The 25,103-nt window shown below is 45.4% G+C and overlaps 1 long non-coding RNA gene across 2 annotated transcripts in view; it reads right to left on the reverse strand.

Annotated features, from left to right (window-relative positions):
• Positions 1-25,103, reverse strand: part of LOC111820164 (uncharacterized) — a 91,337-nt gene that overhangs the window by 25,065 nt on the left and 41,169 nt on the right. Inside the window, exon 5 of one of the 2 annotated variants that reach the window (XR_002823712.1) lies at positions 19,816-19,902. The exons of the other annotated variant lie outside the window; for it this stretch is intronic. This is a non-coding gene — a long non-coding RNA (uncharacterized LOC111820164). Of the gene's footprint in view, positions 1-19,815; positions 19,903-25,103 lie in introns of those variants that run through there. 2 annotated transcript variants of the gene reach the window in all.

Here is a 25,103-nt window from a genome sequence, read left to right on the forward strand (position 1 = left end):
TCCTTGAGGATACCTTCTAGTATACTCCCAACCCCAGCCTCCTGGTAAACAGTCAAAAACATACTCTCAGACCAGCCTCCTTGAACACAACAAAATCCAATTAACCATAGGTAGGGAGCTATAGAATACTGAACATTGCACACAGAAATCTAAGTGAGGACACACGAAGGAGAAACAGCGTATCAGGTCAGCTCAAATGGCAAAGTGTTCTGACTACCCTCCCTTACTGAAAGCACTGTTCAGCCACCTGGAACCTTCTCTCTTGGCTCCACCACCCTCACCTCCCCCCTTCTCAACCCCCTGCAGTCTTGACTGTCTTTCTGGATCCAGCCTGCTCCTCTCTCAATCTGGACTGGGTTCCAGACTTTCCAACATTACATTTAAAAGTTACAGCCCTTTTGGTCCTGCCTACCCTTGAGTCACTGGTGTCTAAACCTCAGAGTCGTTCTGCTGGTTCTGGGAAAAGCACAAGAAATCTCTCACCAGACCTCATTATCCTCACCTGTAAAGTGAAGGTGAACTTTTAGGTCCCTTCCAGCTCAGAAATCTTAGTCCCAGGAATGGTTTGTGCAAATGTGAACAACCTGCTGTAAGCTTATTGTCATTGTATAATTGTATATACATGTATATTTGTGTGTGCATGTGCATACACACACACACACGTGTAGAGAGAGAGGGAGAGAGACATGTAGAAACAGGTGTATTTATCCATAACGGTCATCTTTTATAAAAGCCATCACAACCTACAATCACGAAGACCTTAGTCATGGACAGTGTAGCATTCAATCTTCATAATAAACTTCACAAAGGCAGTGTTGCTCCTCAAATCCAGATCACCTGACTTGGGGGCAGTGCTGGTCTTGTGACCTCACAATGCATTCCTGGTAATCAGAGGCACTGGGAATGTATGTGCCTCAGAGACAACAGGTAAATGGCGGCACTCTTCCCTCCAGTCCTCCGAGCTGGTCTAGGGAGGGCCTTGATGGCCAACGCGCTCATGCACTCCTGTGCACCCATTCTTTGTTATAACACTGTGGTTAAGAGCTCGGGCTCTGCATCATGCTGACCTGAATTTGAAGCCCAGCTCTGCCATTTAGTAGCTGTGTAATCTTGAGCAAGTTACTCAACTTCTCTGAGCCTCAGTTTTACCCTATCTAACCAGCACCAGTTGCCATCGAGTCGATTCAACTTATGGCGACCCCATGTGTGTTAGAGTAGAACTGTACTCCATAGGGTTTTCAGTGGCTGATTTTTCAGAAGTAGATCACCAGGTCTTTCTTCTGAGGTGCCTCTGGGCGAACTTGAACCTCCAATCTTTCAGTTAGCAGCCAAGTGCGTTAACTGTTTGCACCACCCAGGACTCCTTACCCTCTGTGAGATAGGGAAATTAATAATATATACACCACAATACGGTTATGAGGTTTAAATGAGCTAGTCCATGTAAGTGCTTAGCACAGACCTGGCATGTAGTGCCCAATAAATAAGACTATTATTTTGATTAACACAGGATATTAGCATACATTGATCCTCAATGTTTTTTACTGCTGTGTATGTTCTGAATAGTTTTAATTTAAAAAATTCAGTAGTAATACACTGTTCCTAGTGAAAAGCATGGCTCTGAGGTGAGGTTAGGGGAGCAGGTTCAGAAAAGACATTTGAAAAATTCCATGGGAGGAAAGTCATCACTCCTTGTAAGAATCTGTTATCTTCCAGATTATTGTAATGTTAGTGATTCACACATAAGCAACCCAGGGCAAATCGTGAATGGAGAAACAGAGCTGCCACAAGGAATGGTCCACAGGCCTTTTTAAATGAGCAACAATCCCATGTTGTTGTTAGTTGCCATGGAGTCGATTCCGACTCATGGCAGCCCCAAGTGTGCAGAGTAGAACTGCTCAATAGGGTTTTCAAGACTGTGACCTTTCAGAAGCAGATCACCAGGCCTGTCTACTGATGTGCCTCTGGGTGGGTTCAAACCCCAACCTTTCAGCTAGTAGTCAACTGCTTAAACGTTTGTGCCACCCAGCCACCTACCAATCCCATAAGAGGCCATAAATAAGAATGAACAATAGCAAGAACCTTAGCTTTCAACGCAGGACCCATTTCTGCACGGGGTCTTCTCAGAACACTCAGGGATCCAGCCGCAAACGGCATCAGGCTGAAGTGTAGGGTCTGCAGCCAGGCCAACTCAAGCACCTTCTGCGCTGGGAGTCCAACTCCTCTGCAGTCAGAAGGCTTGGTGTTAATCCTCTGTCACATCCCAGATAACCAGTTGCTAGCCAGATCCTGGCTCCCAGGGAAAACATCTCCCAAGCCCAGATGGAATGAAGCATTTGTTCCCTCATAATGGGGTTAACTAGAAGGTTCCAAGGTTCAAATATAATGAAATCCACTTCTCAAACCAGCCTACAGAAGGTTCTCACTCCACCGTGTATGTTTTTCACATGACTGTTGAACATGCACCTCCCATAGCCTCTGGCAACCCTCTCTCAGAGACTCTGGTGCTTCCCAACCTGTTTTATCTCTTAGAAGTACATGGGAGAGTGGAGGTTTAAGCATCTTAGGAGGAAATCCAAGGAGGGACAGAATGGAGCCAAGTGAAGGGCTCTGATTCAAGACCCAGGAGCCCTGTTCTGGTGCTGCCTCGTGCCCTCGGGATCTCTGGGAGATCTCAGGGTTCCCATTGAGACTGACCCCTCACCTCGTGGATACGCTCAGTGGAGATGCAGGCTTCCAAGGTGGGGAGGGCGAGAGGGCTCTTTTTAAGACTCTCATACCCTGAGGTTCCATTTCCCTTCCTTTCTCTGGACTCCAGTTTCTTAAAATGGAGCCTGAGTAGACCTCTCAAGTCCATGTATTCTCAAGGGGAGTGATATTGCCCCCAAGAGGGCAAAAATTGATTTTAGGGGGTAAAATAAATCTTATTCTTTTTATGTATAAAGCACAGATATACATCTAGTATATAAACAGAGATGCAGTGTATCTGCAGTATAAAAATTTCAAGGGAGGGGACGTTAAGGGAAAAATGTCTGAAAAGACTCTCTAGGAAGGCTAATAATGAAAAACCAGGTTGAGAAAGCTGCTCCTGACCCTTTCCAGCTCCAGTCTTTGCAGCCCATTTCAATGTTTGGGGCTCCACAAAGGGTAGGTGAGAAGAGGCTCTTACTCTGTCTAAAGCTCTGGGTCTTCCTGAATCCAAGAAATCACCAGACACCCTATTCCTCCAGCCTACCTCTGGCCCGAAACCAATCCTCTACCAGGTTTTAAAAAAAGAAAACTGCCTGTGTTACTGAATGCCCTGATATTCAGCCCTGGACTTGGAAGTAGGATCTGTCTTACTCTCCTCCCACCCCGGCCCCCCACCACCATCCCCAGTGGAAGATGTCACCATCAGACAGGTTAACCCTGGAAAGACACACTTAGCACATTTAGTCTCTCCTGGGCAGAACTCTGACAAGTCTCATCATTTCTGAAGCAGGGCTGTACGCTTAGGTTTATCTTTCAAACCGGGACACGTGTGAGAGTGAAAGGGGTGCTAATAATAAATTTACCTGGACAGCAGCTGTCCCAGGTAAACTGGGACATATGGTCATCATACTTGAACACATTTATGTAAGAGAGTGATGGTGATTCCTCACTAGCCCAGGGCAAGATAGCTGGCTGAGTTTGGCAAAGCATGGGATCACTTTGGGTTGTCATATGGACCTGGGAGCATTCTTGGCATTGAGTTGGTGGGGGCCAGGGATGCTAAATGTCCTGCAATGTGCAAAACAGTTTCCGACAACGAGGAATTGTCTAGCTCAAAATGCCAGTTACTACTGGAAAACACTCATATGGTGGACTAATAGTAATTGTAAATGATTATATAACTCAGGATGAGAACTTCAGATGCCTCCAGGGCCAGTCAGGAATTGAAGGGTGCATGCCCCATCTTAAGGCATCCAAATTCAAGTCTTTAAAAGACACTGTCAAACAAGATCTCTTATGCACCAGATTTTAATTTTGGCACCCAGATTGTGGCCTTTTTATAAAAGTTCACTGATCAGAAAAGAGGTTTGTGATATATTAGGTTAAAAAGAAAGGCTACGAATCAGTATAATCTCATTTTTTAAAAGTGTATATATATAGATAGATACACATACACACACTTATATACATCCATACATGTATTCTCTCTCCATATATATATGTGTGTGTATATATATATTTGCTTACATACATAAACATATGTATTTGCTTTCCATACATGTATATGTATTCACTGTAGATAGATATATACCCATTGCTATCGAGTCGATTCCGACTCATAGTGACCCGACAGGACAGCGTAGAACTGCCCCAGAGGGTTTCCAAGGCTGTAATCTTTATGGAAGCAGACTGTCACATCTTTCTCCTGCGGTACAGCTCGGGGGTTCTAACCGCCGACCTTTTGGTTAGTACCCAAGCGCTTAACCACTGCACCACCAGGGCTCCATAGATAGAGAGATGATAGACAGGTAGGTAGGTAGGTAGACACCATTGAGTTAACTCTGACACACGGCAACCTTATGTACAACAGAACGAAATGTTGCCTGATCCTATGCCATCCTCATGATCACCAGTATGTTCAGCCCATTGTTGCAGCTATTGTGCCAATCCATCTCACTGAGGGTCTCCCTTGTCCTTGCTGGCCTTCTACTTCACCAAACATGCTATCCTCCTCCAGCAACTGGTCCCTCCTGATGATGTGTCCAAAGCAGGCAAGTTGGACAATGTTCTGTTGTGATCGATATGGTTTTCCTTGGCTAATTTTCAGAACTAGATTGCAAGGCTCTTCTTCCTAGCCTGTCTTCATTTGGAAGTGCTGCTGAAACCCATCCACCATGGGTGACACTGCTGGTATTTGAAATACTGGTGACAAAACTTCTGGCATCACAGCACATGCAAGCCACCACAATATGACAAACTAATAGGTGCATGGTGAAGATATATATATGCTTCTCAGATTATTTGCTCAGCATACAGATTGAACAAGTATGGTGAAAGGATACAACCCTGATGTACACATTTCCTGATTTGAAACCACACAGTATCAAGAACAAGGCATCAGAATTGGAGGAAGGCTCATTAACAACCTGTGATATGCAGATGACATGACCTCGCTTGCTGAAAGTGAAGAGGACTTGAAGCATTTGTTGATGAAGATCAAAGACTAAGCCTTCAGTATAGATTACACTCAACATAAAGAAAACAAAAAGCAACCGGACCAATAAGCAACATTATGATAAATGGGGAAAAGACTGAAGTTGTCAAAAGATTTCATTTTACTTGGATCCACAGTCAACACCCATGGACGCAGCAGTCAAGAAATCAAACAACGTATTGCATTGGGCAAATCTGCTGCAAAAGACCTCTTTAAAGTGTTAAAAAGCAAAGATGTCACTTTGAGGACTAAGGTGTGCCTGACCCAAGCCATAGTATTTTCAATCGTCTCATATGCATGCAAAAGCTGGACAATGAATAACGAAGACCAAAGAAGAATTGATGTATTTGAATTATGGTGTTGGCAAAGAATACCGAATATACCATGGACTGCCAGAAGAATGAACAAATCTGTCTTGAAAGAAGTACAGCCAGAATGCTCCTTAGAAGCATGGATGGCGAGAATTCGTCTCACGTACTTTGGACATTTTATCAGGGGGGACCAGCCCCTGGAGAAGGACATCATGCTTGGTAAAGCAGAGGGTCAGTGAAAAAGAGGAAGACCCTCAACGAGATGGACTGACACAGTGGCTGCAACAATGGGCTCACACATAGCAACGATTGTGAGGATGGCGCAGGACCAGGCAGTATTTTGTTCTGTCGTACACAGGGTCGCTATGAGTTGGCACCGACTCGACAGCACCAAACAACAAGGACAACACAAATATATATATGTACATATATATATGCATATATCCATATGTATATACATGAAAAGAAAGAATACATTTATGTACACAGGTAGATGTGTGTACATGTGAGTGTGTGTGCGTGTGTAGACAAAAATTCTAGAATATGAAATGAGATGTGAGGTGATTAAAAAATGAAGAGTAGATGACCTGAAGCTTGAGTGCTTTCCTCTTTAAAGTCTTCTAGAGCTGAGGTGAAATATGAAGCTTTTCAGTGGATATTGGCAGCTGCTTAGGAGGAAGGCCCCTGGGAATAGTCCATGAAAAGCAACAGCAGCCACAACTCTAGCGTTCATGCCTGTGATTGTCATCACGTCCCAAATGACTTTTCCTACCCCTCAATCAGTCTTCTGATGGACATGCATCCGCACCCCTGGCCTCAGTGCTCTGACCCACAGGAATTGGAGCAATGTGCGGGGGTGGGGGTGCAGACTGGGTGGGGAGCAGCAGGGGTTGGGGTGCAAACTGGGTGGGGAGCCAAAGAAACCGGCAGCAAGTGAGCAAGCCATTCTCCACTCGCATGTTCTCCTGTGAGGAAAACACGTGCCCTGGCCACCAAGACAATCATTTCTGGGCTCAAAAACAGGAAGAAATTCACTAAACACTGCATCGCCAGCACAAAGAGCAGAAAAGGTTTGCCAAGAGCACAGCTCTGTTCTGACCGGGACATCAGCTAAGTCTTTAAAGGCAGGGCGCACCGCCAGGCTCATGATTTCTGAGGTGAGGGGCAGCCCCAGGCCTCCTCTGATGGCTCCAAGATTAATCTCAATTTAGGCCTGTAGCTGGCAAGGGGGCACTGGGGCTATCTCCCCATTCATGTGAGAGGAGACACCTTTTCTAAGCTCCTAATTATGCTAGGCCCCACACCTCTTTGATTTCCCTCTGTCTCTACAACAACCTTACAATGAGCTGGGTCCCTTACATGCACTGTCTCATTTAATCCTCATAATGACCCTTTGAGTCAAATGTTACTGTCCCCATTTTACTGATTAAGAAAAACTGAGGCTCAAGGAGGTCCCACAGCTACTCAGTATCAGTTTCAAGTCTAGACTTGTCAATGTCACGGTCTTTACCTTCTCATACTTACCCTCCATTGCACAGTCCCCAAGAAAGGGGAGAAGGACCTGAGATAGGTCCTAGATGAGAAGTGTAGCCATTGCTGCTGGCTTTCCTTGGGGAGAATATTCAAAGGCATGAAGGGCTCTGCCACTGGGCCTTTGGAAACAGTAAGTGGACTGACCATCTGATCTACCAGCTGTGCCAGAACATCGGCCAGAAACCTTCCCCTATAATGCCTGATCAAATTAAGTATAAAAGACGATGGCATTTGCTTGCAATGAGAGCTGAATATAGGGTAAGAGGCAAATTTCACTTTCTCTGACTCTCAGATACCACCCAACTTTGTTAAAGGATTTATTAGTTACCTATTCCTGCATAACAAGTAACCTCAAAACTAAGTGGCCTAAAACCACAGCCAGTTCTGCTTAATGGCAATTTGGGCTGGGCTCAGTTAGGCAGTCCTTCTGGTCTTGGCTGGGCTTGCTCAGCCATCTGGAGTCAGCCACAGGTGAGTTGTTAGTTGGCTTTGCTGACATCTACTGAGCTCTTTCACCTGTCTGAGGCCCAAGCTGGACAACTGAGCTGAGTCAGCTCTGGTCCACGTGATCGCTCATCCTCCAGCAGGCTAGCCTGGGCTTCTTCACATGACTGGACAAGTTTTTAAGGGAAAGAAGTACACAGGCCTCTTAGGGCTTGGGTTCAGAACTGGCACATCATCACATCTGCCACTTTTTGTTGGCCACAGCAAGTCAAAAGGCCAGCTCAGCTTCAAGGGGTAGGGAAACAGACTTCACCTCTTGCTTGATGGGAAGAGCTGCAGAGTCATACTGTAAAGAAGTGTGGTTATAGACAGGGTAATAATTATGGTCATTTTAGCAAATAATACACATAGGAGTCCTTGGTGGTACAAATGGTTAATGTGCTTGGTTGCTAACCAAAATGAACTTCAAGTCCACCCAGAGGCACCTCGGATGAAAGGCTTAGTGATCTACTTCCAAAAAATCAGCCACTGAAAACCCAGTGGAGCACCGTTCTCTTCTGATACATGTGGGGCAGCCATAAGTCTGAGCCAACTTGATGACAACTAGAAGTTTAGCAGAAGTTCTGTTGATAACCACTTCATGCTGCCCTAAGATGGTCCTGTCCCTCCTTATTCGATTCAAATTACCCTGAAGAGTGCTTACCAGATGGATGCTGACACCCAATCCCCATCCCATCTCCACTCTATTCCCTGCACTTTGTACCTAATGTTGTTGTTGTTGGGTAACACAGATTCCAACTCGCAGGACTCCATGCTACAGAGTAGAACTTCCCCATAGGGTTTTCCAGGCTATAATCTTTACTCTCATGGAGTCACTGGATAGCTTTGAACTGCTAACCTTTCAGTCAGCAGCTGAGTTCTTAACTGTTGCACCACCAGAGCTCCTTTTGTACCTAATAACCCATTGCCGTCGAGTCAATTGCCACTCCTAGCAACCCTATAGGACAGACTAGAACTGCCCCATAGGGTTTCCAAGGAGTGGCTAGTGGACTTGAACTGCCGACCTTTTGGTTAGCAGCCATAGCTCTTAACCACTGTGCCACCAGGGCTCCTTTGTACCTAACAGGCATCTTTAATTTTTCTAGAAACTTCAGACTAAAGAGACAGCTCCCTCCAACACACACACACACCTACAGTAAAACCTGTGAAAACTGGAACCTGTCTAAGGTGGAAACCTGTCAGAGAAAGAAAATTCAAATATTTTCCACCAACAAGTGATAGAAAGGTGGTAAGACTGCACCCTGTCAAAGGCAGAAAACTTATGAGACCTGGAGAAACAAGGCAGTAGAGTTCCGGCTCTCACAGGTTTCACTGCAATTAGGATGGGGCCTCCCCATTGCCCCACCTCTCCTTTGGGGGAGCTGACCTCAGCTAGATTCAAATCCATTTCTCCACACACTCATTCTTTTGAAAAGGTATGTATTGGGCACCTGTGTTATGCCTATCGCTGCTCTAGTGTCTAGGGATATAAGGAAAAACCTAATAGAGCTCACGGGCTAGTGGGGAAGAGAGACACAAAGACCACTTTAATCTGTTGTTGTAAGCGAAGTGTTAGAAATGGGCACAGGAATGTAGCCCAGAGAGACCAATAAGATTTGATGAAGGGGAATGCGGCAGACAGCTGAAATGAATTCGAAAGGTAATCAACTATGAGAAGGTGCTAAAGGGGGCAGGAACCACATGAGCAGTGAATAGAAGTATGTGATGCGATGGATCGCTTTTATATGGCCTTTCTCACCATGGTCTTGCAACTCCCACCAAATGACTGAGTGGGACTATGTAAATAAGGTGCTTGTGGCCCACCAATGGGATTGGACAGTTTGCTAATAATGCAAATAAAGTACCTGGCACCCTTGTAGGAGTGGGACCCTAATGAGGGGATTGGTCAGTTTTGCCATCCCAGTAGGCTTAAAATAAGCAATCTCAGAGGCAGAAAGGGGGGACCTCACTATTACTAAAAAGAAGAAACAGGGGCGGAGGACATCCTTTGGACCTAGGAACCCTGTACTGAGAACCTCCTAGACCCAGGAGACAGAGAGAAAGAGCTGTAACACTGGAGACAGCACAAGACAGTGAGAAGTGGTGGCAGAGAAATGGCCCCATAGAACCAAGAGACTGGCGTGAGACTGAGCAGTGGGCTTTCCAGCATGGAGAGAGACAGCTGTGCACCTTTGGGCAGGAAACTTGCTACTCAAGTAGGGTGCCTCTGGGCACTTGTTGGCGGAGGTAGACTAGCCGACCCATGGAGTGAGACAGCTGAGTGCCTTCAGGCCAAGGCTTATTGGCCGAGTAGGGTGCTTCTGGGCACTTATTGGTGGAGCTAAAGAGCTTTGGAACACTTGCTCAAGCAGGGCAGAGACTGGACCACCCCAAGAGGCCTGAGGGGCCAAGGAGAAGGCCAGGGAGAGGCCTGCCTGTGGACATGGCTGAGAAGCTGTCCTGATCAAAGAACTATACCCTGAGTAGTTCCTGATCCTGAAATGTAATCTGTTATTTCCCTAATAAACCCCATAATCGTGAGTATCGTCTGTGAGATCTTGTGGCCACTGCAACGAATCATTGAACCCAGCAGACAAGGAAAGAGTGCCGTGGGAGGGACAGCTGGTGCAGGAACTGGTAAAAAGGTTGGAGAGAGGAGGTATGTCTGACCTCCGCCTCATAGGAATCAGCCTTGGGCTGACGCTGCTGATGGTGATTCTCCCCCATCATGAAGTTAGATGAGGTAAGACACCCCTGCCATGCCATTTTTACAAAGCGAGAAATAGCCTGATGTGAGCTGGAAAGTTGAGCTATTCAGTCTCACCAGCGCACAGGAGGAGCAACAAATTAAGCTAAAGCTGTGGGCCTTGTGGGCTATGGCAACAGTTTTGGACTTTCTGCCGAAGGTAATGAGGGTGGAAGAGTTTAAGCATGGGATTGGAATAATCTGCATTTTATATTATTCTGGCTGCTATGTAGGAAATGGATTGACAAGTGAGGCTGGGAGGTGAGAGGTCACTTAGAAGGTGATGGTAGTAATCCAGTTGAGAGGTGAGCTTGCTTGGCCTTGTAGAGCAGTGGTGAGCTTGAAGAGGGGGTGATCTTTCTGATAAATACTTAAGAGGTAACAATTGGCAGAGCTTATAGATTGACTGGCTATACTGGCCAAAGGAGAGGGAGTCAGGTTTACACATTTCCAGCTTGGGTGACTGGGTATAATCACCACAGATGCATAGAACATAAAGGCAAGAGTAGGCTGCAGGAGATGACGGTCAGGGTTTCCCAGGTTGAGTTTTGAGGTGTCTATGGAAATTCTAAGTGCAGATAATACGGAAGCAAATGACATACTAGAATTAAACAAAAGAGAGAGGACTGGAGTCATCTGGGTACAGAAGAGCATGAAACCAAGAAAGTAGATTAAATCAGTGAGAGGATACAGGATAGAGACAGGAGGAGTATTTAGGATGAACCTTAGGGAGCACTGACATGTAAAAGGTTCTTGGCAAAGAAGGAGTTCATGAAAGACAAAAGAAGAGAAATAGCTGATGGGGTACAAGGAGAACTAGGGGAACTCAGTGTTCATGAACATCCAGGGAACAGGAAATTCAAGATGGTGGGAATGACCGATAGTTTCTAATGCAGTCCAGTAACATGAAGACTGAAAAGAATGCCCAATTTATTTGGCAGTTTAGGAGGTAATGACCTTAACAAATAAGAGCAAAAAGTTATCCAGTGCTTCCATATCCTAGACATCATGCTAAGCCTTTCATCTGAATTTTTTAAATTATTCCTTACAGCAACCCCTCAGTTACAGTAATAGCTAACATTCATTGAGTGATTAGCATGTGTCATAGATTATCTAACTTATTCTAACAACCATCATATGCAGTTGGTTCTATTGTTATCCCCATTTTTAAGTAAGGTTAAGTAGGTTGCCCAAGGTCATACAACTAGTAAGTGATGAGGATGAGACTCAAACCCTGGCAGTCTAGCCAGACAGCCCATTCTCCGAACCTTGATGCTTTACTGCCTCTTCCCCAAATTTTCATTTTCATTTTACAAATGAGGAAACTGAGCCCAACATCACAGAGCTCATACATGGCATAGCCAGGATTTGAACCCAAGTAGGCCCACTTCAGTCTTAGGAGAAAAACAATCAGAATGCTCTTTAGAAGCTAGGATGGTGAGACTTAGGCTCACTTACTTTGGACAAGTCATCGGGAAACAATTGCTAGAAAAGAACATCATGTTGATGAAGAAGAAGGTCAACAAAAACAAGGAAAACCCTCAGTGAGATGGACTGATATAATAGCCTCAACAGTGGACTCAAACATACCAACAATCATGAAGATGGCGCAGGACTGGGCAACATTTTGTTCTGTTATACATAAGGTCGCCATGCATCAGCACCAACTCAGTGGTAACTAACAAAAGCAGCAACAGGCCCACTTTAGAGCTCATGTGCTTATGAACCACCACACTGCCCAGCAAGAGCAAGAGCAGCCTCTGCACAGTGGTGAGGTAGAAGCCAACCCACAAGAGACCACGGTGTATCTGGGAGGTCAGAAGTAGGCCTATAGGACTGTCCCCTGAGAGTGACAAAGGGTGGGAGATTCAGGGAGAAGGAAACGGGCAGAGCTCTTCCTGCTGCAAACTTGCCCTGAGGGCTACAGAGACGACGGGAGTCCAGTCCCTCCAACTAGAAGTTAGGCTCACATGGGTGCCTTGGTGGGGCTCTGGAGTATTGGGGCATGGCTCCTTTCCTCCCTGCCAAAGACGTTGTCCTGGCCTTCAAAGTGGTCTTCAAGAGAAACCTTGCTGCTTCCCCCAAGTGCCAGGCAGTACCAGCTCCTTAAAGAGAACAAGGCGGTAACATGTTGGCTCTCTGGAAGCTTTTGCCCAGTGTGCCAATTTATATTCGTTGTGATTCAGCAATTATTTCCAGCATTCCCATGGGTGCAGCACTAGCTGGAGCCAAACTCGGTAATAGTTTCTTGCCTTAGCCTCAGCCATTGTGTATTGCATTCCAGCTGGTGATACATACACCGATATAAATTGTTCACCAATGAACATGTCTTTTAAAAGCCTTATTTATCTTTTGGAAGCGTCATGAAATAATCATACAGATTCATCATGCCATATTCTGCCCTCAGTCTTTATAGGGGATTCCCTATTAACTTTAATAGGGTAGGTTGTCAGGCGTGTCTTCTCCCCCTCCCCCCTCCCCCCCGGCATAGATCAAGTTTCGTGCACGGCCAATAAAAGACTTATTTTTTAAAAGATCAACTGGGTCATTCCTGCCCACCCGCTCCGTGACTGGGAGATTGTCTTCTCCCTTTATGGCTTCTCAAGTTTTGCATTCTCCACAATGGAACAACTTCACCCATAGGGTTTCTACCTCAGCCCCTACTTCCCACTACATACTGATCCCATGCTGGGAAAATCTTCCTGCCTTAAAACTCCAGCGTTCTTTCCTCTCCCTCACCCAATGTCTTTCTACTCACTGTTCCCAGCATGGCACCTAAAATCATGGGAAACCTTCTAAAGGTGCTTCCAGATGCTGAATGGCCCTTTGTCCCTGGTCTTCAGTCATTTTGTGTTCACTGAAAGGTTTTGATCCTCCAGGCTTCCGTCCTTAATTGGAATATGTCACTTTCCACTCTGATTTTCTGCTGCTTTATTTTTTTCAGTTGGTTCTTGATTTAGTTAGGATAGAGTTTAAGCTGCTGTAACAATAAGACCCCCCAGAAACAATGGCTTTAAAAGGTTGTATTTTCTCTCTTGTCCTGAGGGAAGGAGGGGAGGCAGCTCTGCTCCATATGGTCATCCCAGAACCTATGTCCCCTCCGTCTTATTGCTCCACAATCCTCCGCTGCTTGGTCAAAGCTGAGTCACAGGCACATCTGACATCTGTGTTCAAGCTTCTGGGATAGGAAAAGAGGAATTCCAGAAAAATAGCTTCACTTTCATATAGAGATTGCATGGAAGTTGCACAATACTTTCACTCCCCCTTGGCCTACACCTGGTCCCAGAGATGTATATAGCTGCTTTCTGACCATATAAACTCTGTTATTATGTATGGAAAAGAGAGAGAATGGATTTTGTGTAAAGTTCAGTCTCCTCCACGGTTGTACGTGGTAGAGTTCTTTAGAACTGAACTACTCAGAATCAAACATACCGTAGTTAAAAGGGAAACTTTCCTCAGAACAGGATTTGTATAGAAACATGAAGTATAAATCAAATAAACAGCTGGGTGGTAGACTCTACCACTATGCCTCAAATCTTCCTGAGCTAAAGCTTTTTCTTAAAAATTAATATAAGAAAAGGCCTTACTAGAAAGTGCTCACCCTTGACTTCTTTATCATACACAGCACATCCTATTCATCAGCAATTATTGTGAGTTCTTCTTTGAATATGCTACATATTCAGGATCTGACCATTTCTCACCACCTCCACCACTAATGGAAGCAATCATCAACTGTCTCCTGGATCATTTCAATAGCCTCCTGATTGTTGGAGTTTTGCCCTCCTACCATTCTATTCTCAACATAGTAGCCAGAGTGACCCTTATAAAATATTAATCAGAACATGTCAATCCTCAGCTCAAAATCCTCCAATGGCTTCCATCTCAATCAGGAGTAAAATCCAGAGTATTTACAATGATCTACAAGGCCTACCTTTGATCTTATGTCCTACCAGTCTCCCGCTTGCCCCCTATCTCATCTCTTACCTCTCTTCTCCTGCTCCCTATCCCTCCCAAATCTGCTTCAGCCACACTGGCCTTCCATGCTATTTCTAAAACATGCCTCAAGACTTTGCTTTGGCTGTTTCCTCTGCATGGAATGCTCTTCCCTCAGATGCCCACATGGCTCCCTCCTCACTTCCTCCAGATCCCTCCTCCAATGTCACCTCTCAGTGAGTTTCTCCCTGACCAATCCACACAAAATAGCAACCCCATACCCACTGCTATGCTGGTAAATGTTTAACAACCAGCTGTCCTGGAGAAAAAAAAATTCCTGAACTCTAGCTTTTGGTGTGTGATGCAAATCTTCCCATTATGACCAATTTCAAGCTATCAATCAATATGAGGTCATTGAACACAGAGTTGGGAGAGATGCCCAGAATCTTCAAGTGCTGGTGCAAGGGACTCCAGCACTTCATTGCCCACACTGCCCCTGCATTCTCTGTCCCTTTACCCCACTTATCACTGTTTCACATACTATATATTCACTAACTTGCTTATTAATAGTGTGTCTCCCCCCATCCAGGAGAATGTAAGCTGGGTGAGAGCAGAGACTAGATCTTCACCACCATCTCTCTATCATCCAGAACATCTTATTTCTTGAATGGATGAATAAATTAAATGGCAAAGGATATAGACAACTTCCACAAGAGAAAACACATTATAAACAAATGTATGTGAAAGCGTTCTTCACCACTTACACTAATTGTCTAAATCAGTACCCCTCATTTGGAGAGGGAGGAATGCTGTCCAGAGAACATGGAATTCCTTAATTGAAACAACTGGAGGAGTGGACGAGACAGAAATCATGCCATGCTAGAGAACAGTCCAGAAGAGAATCAAATCTATCAGGGTCTGAGGGGAGGCAGTGGGATTCTAGTTGGGTTTAATAATCAGGGAAAACAGATTCAGGGTGAAGTTAGAGGTTGTGAGGGGTGTTCTAGAAAGTCAAGGCCAGCAGGATATGGTAGATGAGTAGGTTTTCCTGGCTTAAAGGGTCATACAGAGGGAGGACATCAATAATCCAAGAAATGTAATTGAAACAGATATGGGGCACCATGTTTCAGCTACCACATTAATTATTCAAATTTAGTGGCAACAGCCAGTGTGGAAAAAGTTGGGAAGAAAATGGTACCCTCATACACAGCGGCAACATTGTAAGTTGGCTCAACCCTTTTGGAAGGTACTATGTATCAAGAAGAATAAAAATGTTTATACCTTTCAACTAGTAAGCCCATCCCTGGGATTTTATCCAAAGGAACAATTTAATAGAAGAAACCAGCTATAAATACAAAGACATTCATACAGCAGTCACCATCATAGTCAAAAATTGAAAATGAACTAAATGCTCAGTAATAAGGAATGATTAAATAAATGATGGTACATGGTAATACTCAATGGCATTTTTCATAAAGCCCTAAAACATAATTATGAAAATCATATAGCAATGCTAATAATGCTTATGACATAATGTTGAGTGGAAATAAAGACTACAAGGCTGTAGACTATGACTGCAAATTTTTAAAACTATTTTAAAAATAGTTTTAGAAGGAGAATGTGTGAAAATTATTGTGTTCATAGGAAGGTTTTTTTTTTTTTCGTCTAGAATTAGCTCTATTGTATTACTAAAGTTTTAATGTTAACAAGCCTTTGAGAATAGAAAAATATTTTACACTAAAATGGAGGGCTGAGGAGTGAGGAGGGGACATCCCTTCTCTTGGTGGCTAGTTAGCTACTAGGGCCCCATGGATCCACCAGGGCTGGAAATTGCTGAGGAACATGGGGACACAAAGTCTCTGTATGGAGCACTGTCCAGACTGGCCACAGTGAGCACTCAATCCTTCCTATCCACCTGGTCTGGGGCAGAAGATCACTGGGACATTGGATTCCGGAAGCCTTTTGGGGGTCCAGCAGCCACACCACATTTCCTGCCTATAAACAAAGAGAACAGCTGGAGGCAATAAACTTCATGCCCACGATTTCTGCCTGCCAAGGTAAACACTGACCGGCAGCCCAAGGCTCTAAGGCCAAGGTGGAAAAGACCCAGCCTTCCTTATTAGTAGTACCCTGGGTGGTGCAAACAACTAAGAGCTTAGCTGCTAACTAGAAGGTTGGAGGTTTGGATACACCCAGAGGTACCTCGGAAGAAAGGCCTGGTGACCCACTTCCAAAAATTCAGTCATGGAAAACCCTGTGGAGCACAGTTCTACTCTGACACACATGTGGTCACCATGAGTTGGAGTTGAGGCAACTAGTTTTTTCCTTAGTTAGCAGCTGAGGAACTTTCTGCCCCTGGAGCCTTTGCTGCTAGAGGAGAGCTGGGAGTTTCTAACAATTGTTCAATGAGCCTCTGAGCCCATCGGCGCACTGCTTTCAGAACAACCCCAGTGCTGAGTAAAAGGTGGCATAATTCCTTCCTTTCGCAACTTATCTTTTTTAATAGCTCACTTTTCCAAACTCCTCCACACTCCATGATGAGAGCCATATAACTTCACAGAGACACAATACTTGTCTGGGTAATATCATCTATTCCTATAACTCTGGGCAAAGCTACGTTTACAATCCCCCTGTCAGCCCTAGCCTGACTCTTATCCATGGAAAAATACTCTCCAACTTCTTGTGGCTCCACCCGCTTGAAAGGCAAAGCAGTGTTCCATAGCTCAACCCATTTGAAAGTCCTACTAGGATAATCACCTTCCACACAGTTGCTGCATTTTACCACCCCCTTCCCACCCTTCCTGTCAGCTGGAACAGAACGTAGCTGCAGGTAAGAATTATTTCACCCTCGTCACCACCGTATTTCCTGAGCCCACCCTGTGCCCGGCACGGCACTAAACTTTTTTGTTGTTGTTGTGCTTTAAGTGAAAGTTTACAGTTCAAGTCAGTCTCTTATACAAAAATTTCTACATACTTTGTTATGTGACCCTAGTTACTCTCCCTATCCTGTGACAGCACACTCTTCCTTTCCACCGCGGATTTCCCGTGTCCATTCAACCAGCTCCTGACCCTCTCTGCCTTCTCATCTCACGTATGGACAGGAGCTGCCCATTTAGCCTCATGTAGCTACTTCTTCACAACTATCATTTTATGTCCCATAGTTCAGTCTAATCTTTGTCTGAAGAGTTGGCCTTGGGAATGGTTTTAGTTCGGGGCTAACAGAGAGTCTGGGGGCCATGTCTTTTGGGGTCCCTCCAGTCTCAGCCAAATCATTAAGTCTGGTCTTTTTACTAGAATTTGAGTTCTGCACCTCACTTTTCTCCTGCTCTGTCAAGGATTCACTGTTGTGTTCCCTGTCAGGGAGGTCATTGGCAGTAGCTGAGCATGGCACTAAACTTTTTGTTATCCATTTAATCTTTACTACAGTTCTGTTATTATTCCCATTTTCTGGATAAGGAAACTGAGGCACAGCAAAGCTAAGTAACTTGCTCAAGGTCAACTGGGGCTTGAATTATTTTAGTTTGATTCCAAAAACCTGCCCCATCTTTCCTATGCCCCCTGCCTCCCTCTGTACACAATTATTCACACTAAAGAGAAGTACAGTGTCCACAGTGGAAAAGCTTCCAAAATTCAATTTGCTTGCTAAAATATTTCTTAATTGCTGGGAATTCACTTTAGCACAACCATGAACTCACAATGATGACCTGACTCTGGGGAGGCTGAACGCTTCCAACAATAGCCCAAACCAGCAAATGCTCCCTCAGAAATGACCTTCAAATGCAGCCCCATGCTCTGGGATGAAAGAGATGGGGGTCTTCAACTAAAAAAGAAGTGTGATGAAACCATGTGATACTTCTGGGTCTGAATAACCCTGTGTGGGGCTCTCCAACAGGACAGAGCCCAGAGAAGAAGCACCTTTCCTACCTGAGAAGTGAGGTGAGCACATGTGGTCTGGATGAAGGCAGCAGAGCCTTTAGGAAGCCTGAGGTAGTACTGGAGAGCGGGTGGAACGGCCGGCAGCAAGAGCCCCAGGAATTACCAATAGGGACCGCCCCCCGCCAGGGTCTCCCTGAGATAGCATAATTGGGTTGAGGTCCTTAAAGGAGGTTGTCTTCCTTCAGTTCAGCAAGTGGGACGGGAATACGAAATTATAGGCGCAAAATGTGGATCTCACTATTAGTGTAAGTTCATCTATACCCACGGGCTAGTAATGAAGAATACTCAGTTCCAGTCCTAAAAACAAAGGTTATCATAAAACTTTCTGTTCCAAACCTCTGCTCTCTCCCGATAACCTACAGGATAAAGACCCAACTCCTCCTTAATTTGGCACATAAGGCCTTTTGTGATCCGACCATTATCTCCCTGTCCATTCCTGGCTCCTGGGATTCCAACATCTCCCCAGTGGCACAGTCCCCCCATTTTCTCCTAAATACATTTCCTTGCCCATCTCTTTGCCTGTGGCCATGCTGCTCCCACTCTGGGATGCCCCACCTTTCCTTTCCCTACTCCTACTACTTAATTTACAAGGCCTACTAAACTATAGCAACTCCTCAGCTCACCTTCTCTCACTTCCTGCCCCCGCCCACCAATTAGTCATCCCTTCCTTTAGGCTTCAAAACACACAGCGTTCAGCCTTGTGCAAAAATTCCCTACATTGTATCGTAATTGTTGGTTTCCATACCTGCCTTCCTGACTCTCTTGCGGGCAGCCACTAGACAGCCTACCCCTTTTCCTTGAGGCTCTTGTGTCAAACCCCACTGAACCGTGGAGAGGAGTCAGTGATCGGTAGGCTAGGTAATCCTGTGTCTATTTGAAAATAAACCAACAGAAGGAGGGTATTAGAAATCTTCATAGCCATAGTCACTTTTTAGGAAGGCAAGGCCTGGAGCATTGCGTGCGGGATGACACAGGGACAAGTGACTCAGGAAATTAGCCTGCATGATGGTTCGTGGAGTGAAGTGGACACTCAGTGAATGTTGGCTGAAACCAGCCTTTCCACTGGCCTTGACTTCTTGTAGGTTTGCACTTGGAACCCTTCCCAACGAGAATATAACTGTCAGAATTCTCCAAGATCAATCACGGGAAAACTTTCAGCATGCTGCCGTTAGTTAACTTTGAGCCCGCTTCTGACTCGTGGCGACCTTGAGGGTAACAGAAGGAAAACCGCTCAGTCCTGAGCTATCTTCATGATCGTTGGTCCGTTTACCACAAAGATTCATTTTTCGTTCATAAACCTGGAAAATTGAAAAGTATGAACCGGCTAAGTTGTCCCTCTCACCGTGTTCCTTGCTGGATCACTGCCACCCTCTGTGCTCCCTCCTTCTCCAGGTTCCCTGAAGCATCTTTCTCCTCACCCTCCCCACTCACCCCAGCAGCACTGGCTCAGGCAGGCCTCCTGGCTTGTCTACCCCCCGCCACTACTCATCCCTCGACCTTCTTCTTCCATGATCATTTACCAGGCTGTTGGGTTCAACTCTCTGGCCATGTGATAAAGGACAGTGTTTATAGCAGCTTCTATGATGCAAGTTACCTTACCGAGATCACTGTGTCATCAAACATACCGCGTTCAGAGCATCTGTTTCCAAAAAAGTGTCACTGGCCATTCAGATGTCTGAAAGGCTCCTTTTGTGGATTTATTTTAGGGTAGACACAGGATACCTGGACTTCTGGCTTAGGAATCCTCTCCATACTTTAACACGATTTGACACAGAAGCCTCAAGAAAAGAGATGGAAATGGGCTTTTCAGTCGACCCCAGATGATTTGCTTCTCCTAAATTAATTCATCCCTGGAAATCAGCCAGGAATACCAAGGCCAGCCCCCTTGGCCCCTGGGGAATGCAGTGAGATTGCCTGAGGGAAGACCAAGCCTGGGTCTGCCTTGTCAGGCAGCAGGGGAACCCTCTAGAACTCCAGCTCAGACTTAGGCACAACCCCTTCAAGCTCTGCCTTGCTTCCTGGTACAAGACGCAATTGGGAGAGGGGCAAAATTGGGGCACATACGGACTCTTCTCATCTAGAAAGCCCACTCACACACAGGCTTGCCCAAGGGTCAAGTTCAACCATAGCCCCCAGAGCCACTGATACTGACCCCAGAATATACTACCTACCAAGTGTTCCCCGTGGGATAAACTGGGCTCCCTGTAGACATGTGGGAGTCAGACAGACCCTCCAAGATCCAGTCTGGTCCCTAGAGACACAGAGCCCAGGGAGATGTCCCACCATTCTCCCTGGTGGAGTCCAGTCTGTGCCTGGCTGCTCCTCTATTCTGATCGCCGAGAGGGCCCATTGCTTCTCCTGGGAATTCTCCTGGAATAAGGCCTGGCTGAAACCTGGCACTTAGGTGTGCGAGGTGAGTTAGCACTCCGTTGCATCTCACAACCCAGGCAGGCACAGACGGTGTGCCAAACTGAGCCTTCCCTGGGAGGGTCCCTGAGCCATCTGACTGACAGAGCTGTGGCTGAGGAAAGTAGGGTGACTGGAAGAATGTGCCAGACGGGCAGGGTGAAAAGCCCCCGGGCAAGGCGATAGGCAGGCAGCCAGGACATGCGGGAAGCAGGAATGAAGGACTAAGGCCCTGATACGTGAGCCAGGCATCAGGAGCTGAGCCCCTGGCTTGGAGTTGGCTTCTGAGGCCAGTCAGCAGTACCTGGGGGACAGGGCAAAGGACATCCAGGCAGGAGCAATGCAGAGCCCCACCCAAAGTCCTGGGGCACAGGCAGGGTTCGCCAGCTGCAGGAGTGAAAGAGTGACCAGAGCAGAGTCTGGGGCTGGGCAGGAGCTTCTTAAGTCTCTCCAGCCAGAAGGCAAAATAGGCCCGGAGCCTCCTGAGTCTGCAGGAGGGTGGCCGGGGGGGGCGGTCCATCTATGAGGAGAGAAGGGCTTCATGTGCTACCAGCCAGCTGAGGGGAGACTCGGCCCGTGCATGGAACAGTGACCCTCTGTCCTGTGCCTGTGTACAGGCCCTGAGCTCAAGCTAGCCATGAGGTATCCCAGTTCTCCAGGGAGCCTGCAGGGAGAGGGGTCTTTGTACCCCAAGGAAGGACAGTATCTCAGAGCACCTCCTTGTCTTCTGGTCTTTTAAGGGGTAAAAGTGCCTGAGACTCTCAGGACTGCAGAACAAATGCCAGCCCAAGTAGGAAACGCTGCAAATTGGGATTATAAAGGGAAAAGTCTCTCTTGTTTCTAAGATCACAGAACTTCTATATCCAAATGAACTCCATCCTCCAAAAGCTGTTGTTGTTGTTGTTGTGTGCCGTTGAGTTGATCCGACTCATAATGACCCTACATGACAGAGTAGAACTGCCTCATAGGGTTTCCCAGGTTGTAATTGTTACAGGAGCAGATTGCCAGGTCTTTTCTCCTGAAAAGAGGCTGGTGGGTTCGAACCACCAACCTTTCCGTAAGCAGAGCGCTTAACCATTGTGCTACCAGGGCTCCTTCTTCCAAAAGCATCATTCTGGAAAATCATACACGTCTGTCTTAGTTTCTTGGTGCTGCTATAACAGAAATACCGCAAAGGGGTGGCTTTAACAAACAGAAATTTATTTTCTCACAGTTTAGGAGGCTAGAAGTCTGAATCAGGGCGCCAGCTCCAGGGGAAGGTTTTCTCTCTATATAGACTCTGGGGAAAGGTCCTTGTCTCTTTTCTGTTTCTGTTCCTTGGCCATCTTTACGTGACATGTATCTTCCCCTCCGTCTGTGCTTCCTTCTCTGTGCCTAATCAGCTCTTTTTATATCTCAAAGGTGATTGGCTTAAAACACACCCTACACTGATGTAGTCTCATTAACATAACAAAGAAAGTCCTATTCTCAAAGGGAATTATATCCACAGGTGCAGGGGTGTAGGATTTTACAACACGTTTTGGGGGACACAGTTCAGTCCATGACAACATTTTATGCCCTGGTGATGCCATTACTGGTGATACTCTGAGACGCTTCTGATGGTGGCCTCCAGAGACCATTTACAAGGCATCTGGGAGAACAGTATCATCACCATAAAACCACACCTTGCTTTTGCCCAAGAATGGTATCACTCAGCGTGTTAGTCAGACCTTTAGATTACCAGGATCAGAAAAGCAACTCAAACTAGCTCAGGTAGACAGACGCACTGGCTCACCTACCTGAAACACGCAGGAGTGTAGCTGGTGAAAATGGGACAAGGGACTCAATGACCCTGGGGCACTCTCTCTGCAGCTTTCATCTCTGTGCCTTTTCTCCCTCTTACCAGAGACCTGCTTTGTCTGCTCGTCTGAAACCATGGATGCTGGAAGCTGCCAGACTGACTTCTCAGCTTCATCATTGAGAGGAAGGATTCCCTTCCCTTAGGTCCAATTTAAGGCTGGGTGAGGACTCTGGTTCTGCTCCACCTTTCAGAGTCTCCTTACGTTTGTTTTATATATAATATCCAGGACTTTTAGTTGTATTTAGAGGGAGAATATGTAAAAGTGCTTCTACTCCATCTTCCCAGAAGCCAAAGTTCAATGGAGAACTGCTAATTCATTTACTGTCAGTCTTTTTTCTATTTATTTTTAAATACTTGAGAATCTTAAGTGCATATAATTTTGAATTCTCTTTCTTAACTTAGCATTATAATGTAAACGTGATTTTAATGAGTACAGAATAATCCATCACGCTATCGTTTAATTTCTTTAGCCATTTTCTTCTTAGCTATTCGAATGGTTAGCCATATTTTATTCTGTAGTTCCTTTAGCCCGTCTCTTAATGAACATCTGGCTTGTTTCCAAGGTGCTACTGAAGTAAGTACCACTGTAACTAACTTCTTCGTACATAAAGTTTTAGTTCTGTGTTTGGGAGTCATTTTTTCAGCATAAATTGCTAGAAATGAGGTTACTGAATTCAAAGGTAAGAATATCAGATGCTGCATTTTTTGAATGTGGTAAATATATATGTAACGAATTGTTTGCCATTTCGGCATTCATCCCATGTACAATTCAGTGACATTAGTTACGTTCATCATGTTGGTCAATCATGGCTATTATCCATTTCCAAATTCTCCCATCACCTTCAACAGAAGCGCAGTGTCCCCTAAGCAGTGAGGTCCCTTCTTCCCCCTCCCTCCCACTTACTCCTTAAAACCACTAATACACTTTGGTCTCTATGCACTCCATTGCTGTTTTTTAAAGCATGGTTTGGAATGAGTCAGAATCGACTCAACAGCAGTAGATTTGGTTTTGGTTTCTACAAGACATCAATGGAGACTTGACGGTAGTATTTAGATTCAAAGGGGCCCAAATGCCCTCACTCCAATTTCAATTCGAGAATGAGCACATCGCCAGCCTAACTTAGACTTAACCATCATGATCCTCCTTGCAAGGATCCTGCATCAATCTGCAAGTCGGGAACCAGTTATTCGCATCTGTGTGCCTTAGACACGTTACCTCAAAAGAAGGACAAGCCAATCCTTTATTACCCCCTCTCATGTCTTGTATCTTCATTAGGGTGCATATTCTAGTAATAAATCATTCTACAGCAGTCATGTGTGTTACAATTTATATTTTTACAACCTCTTTTTAAAAAAAACAGTTGCCATTGAGTCGATTCCAACTCAAAGTGATCCCACATGTGTCAGAACAGAACTGTGCTCCGTAGGGTTTTCAATGGCTGATTTTTTGGAAGCCGATCACTAGGGCTTTCTTCCAAGGCACCTCTGGGTGGACTTGAACTTCCAAACTTTCAGTCAGCAGCTGAGCACATTCACATGTCACTACAAAATGAGGGCTACATCTGAGCGATCCAAATCCGTACCCATGAGCCATGTGTGGCTATCTAAATTTAAATTAATTAAAATGAAGTAACATTAAAAATTCAGTTTTTCATTTGATCCAGCCACACTCAATAGTCACATGTGGCTGGTGGCTGCTGCGTTGGACAACGCATATTAGAGGAATTTTCCACAAACCCTGAAAGTTCTATTAGACAGTGCTGGATGAACAATTTTTTTTTTTTTTGATTCAGCTGTCAAAGAAAACCTTTGTTTCATAATTTAAAAACTCATTGCCATTGAGTCTATTCCGACTCACAGTGATCCCACAGGACAGAGCAGAACTGCCCCATAGGGTTTCCAAGCCTGCGAATCTTTATGGGAGCAGACTGCCACATAATTCTCCCACGGAGCAGCTGATGGGTTCGAACTGCCGACCTTTCAGTTAGCAGCCAAGAGCTTAACCACTGGGAGAGCAGGGCTCTTTGTTTCATTATTACCTTTCCACAAATCGATTCATATTTGTAATGAATTACATCATCCAACTCACGGAAGACACAGAGGAGCCCCCCACCTAGAGAGGCTGACGTGACCAGCAACTGAGGATTTACTAGGTGCGGGGCACGCCGCTAAACACAGCCACTTCCCAACAAACCCAAGACAAGAGCACTATTTTACACGTAATGAGAAACTCTGGTGAACAGACTTTCCTCCCATTCATTATAACTAATTTGTTTCGAAGAAATGCTTTAATATGCTGCTCAGGGTAGACGGTGAGACTTCAAGATTGTACGCAAGGAATAAAAGGTGCTCAGCAAATTGCTCTGTAAGAGACTAGATTGTTCTCCTGACAGGGGAAGAGAGGATAGAAAAATGTAACATCAGGAAGGCATAAGCATGAACCACATGTGGAATGTCTCAACATCTTTAAAAAGCCTCATATAATGTCAAAAGCAGTCCCTGTGTGGTGCAAACAGTTAACACACTCAGCTTCTAACCGAAAGGTTGGAAGTTTGAGTGCACCCAGAGGTGCCTCGGAAGAAAGGCCTGGTGATTTACTTCTGAAAAATCAGCCATTGAAAACTCTATGGAGCACAGTTGTGCTCTGAAACACACCGGTTGCCAGGAGTCGGAATCAACTCGAAGCCACCTGATGGTGGTGGTGGTGGCGGCGGTGGTGTGGTGGTGATGGTG

This window comes from Trichechus manatus, unplaced genomic scaffold, assembly GCF_000243295.1.
Source record: "Trichechus manatus latirostris isolate Lorelei unplaced genomic scaffold, TriManLat1.0 scaffold00001, whole genome shotgun sequence".
Taxonomy (NCBI): domain Eukaryota; kingdom Metazoa; phylum Chordata; class Mammalia; order Sirenia; family Trichechidae; genus Trichechus; species Trichechus manatus.